Source organism: Pipistrellus kuhlii, unplaced genomic scaffold (assembly GCF_014108245.1).
Source record: "Pipistrellus kuhlii isolate mPipKuh1 unplaced genomic scaffold, mPipKuh1.p scaffold_m20_p_2, whole genome shotgun sequence".
In the NCBI taxonomy this organism is placed as follows: Eukaryota; Metazoa; Chordata; class Mammalia; order Chiroptera; family Vespertilionidae; genus Pipistrellus; species Pipistrellus kuhlii.
The window spans coordinates 91,393,881-91,395,859 of NW_023425515.1; positions in this window are offsets into that span (position 1 = coordinate 91,393,881).

Genomic DNA, 1,979 nt, shown 5'->3' on the forward strand with positions numbered 1-1,979 from the left:
CAGTTTTCAGAAAGGGAAGAAGGTAGATTTATTGAATCACAAATCAGAGAGCTTGACAAAAGTCCTAGAAAATATAATTTTTAAAAAGACTACATGAATACTTAGAAAAGGAAGCAGTGAAGATGAGAATTAGAATGATATCATCAAGAACAAGTCACTGAAACTAACATCATTTCTTGTTTTTTAACCATATTATTAAATTGTGCCCAGCTAGCATGACCCAGTGGTTGAGCATCGACTTATGAACAGGAGTTCATAATTTGACTCCTGGTCAGGCACATGCCCAGGTTGTGGGCTTTATGCTCGGTGTGGGGTGTGCAAGATGCAGCCAATCAATGATTCTCTCTCACCATTGATGTTTCTATCTCTTTCTCCCTTTTTCTTTCTTCTCTGAAATGAATAAAAAATGTATGTAAAAAAAAACACAGTATTATTAAGTTGGTAAGTAGAGGAAGGAATATAAACTAGATTTCAACAAGTTATAGTAAACTAGAGGCCTGATGTATGTAATTCATTCAAAGGGTTTGGCCCATGCAGCTGTGATGGCTGCCTCAGAAGGTCATCCAGAAGGTCATCCAGAAGAATTTCTGGGAGGTGATTTGGCTGTCAGTCTAATTATCATATTATGCTTTTATTATTATAAGACTAGAGGCCTGGTGCATGAAATTCATACACAGGGGTGGGAGGGTCCCCCTCAGCCCAGCCTATACCCTCTCCAATTCGGGATTCCTTGGAGAATGTCCTAACTGCTTGCTCCTAATCACTCACAGCTGGCTGCCTGGTCACCCCCAACTGCCCCCCTGCTACTCTGGTTGCCCCTAACTTCCCCCTGCTGGCCTGGTCATTCCCAACTGCCCTCCACCCCCTGGCTGGCCTAGTCACCCTTCACTGCCCCCCCCCGCCAGCCTAATCATTACCAACTGCCACCTGGTCACCTCTAACTGCCCACCCTGCCGGCCTGGTCACTCCCAACTGCCCCCTCTGCCAGCCTTGTTGCCCCCAACTGCGCCCCCCCCCCCACTGACCTGGTTGCCCCCAACTGCCTGCTGTTCAGTCATTTGGTCATCCCTCACTAACCCCCTGCCAGCCTGGTCATAGGCAGCCATCTTGTGAGTGTGTGAGGGTCATTTGCATATTACCTCTTTATTATATAGGATTATTTCATGATAGCTTCAGGCACATGATGGGGGGGGGGGTAGGCTGGATACTAGAACAATTGGCTGTAACTGAATGATGATATCCCCATCTAAAGGATGTAAATTTACCTAGTGATGGGCTGTAGATCTTTCTTCTTGGCCTAGCTTCAATAATTTTCTATGATTTTGACAAAAATCAATAGTCTTTTGTTCTCATTAAATTTCAGATGAAAGTTACAAATCTTTAAGCATTTATTATCTACCTTTGAGAGAGAGAATATAACTCAAGCTGACTCTTTCCTACCAAAGTTGGTTTAGATCACCCTATATTGAGTAAATACAAACATTCTCTAGCCATAACTGATGAGCTAAGAAAACAATCAACCCCACAGAGGTAGAAAGACTGTCTTTAAGATGGCTTACACCCAAAAATGTTCCCTGAGAGTTTCCTCATATTAGATGCATACAAATAGACCCAATCAAACACTACCATTGGAAAGAACAAATGCTAAAATAAGGAATAAATGCATTTTTTTTAAATTGTATTTTTGCCAAGATTACAGTCTAATTTTCATTTTTGTAAGCAATAACATTTATATACAAGTGTACATAAGTTTCTTCCTTAAATCCAGGATAAGAAATTTTTTTCATTTCAGTTGGTGAGCACATTTCCCATTAGTTTCTCTTACTTCCTAAGGTGCTGAAAACTGAAAACCACTAGTACAACTAAACATATGTTTTTGGTATATTCCACATAAATGTGACATTTGCTTTAAAAATGTTGGCTTTTATTTTTTCTCTGGTTTATTGAGGTAAAATTAATAAATAAAACTACAACATTTA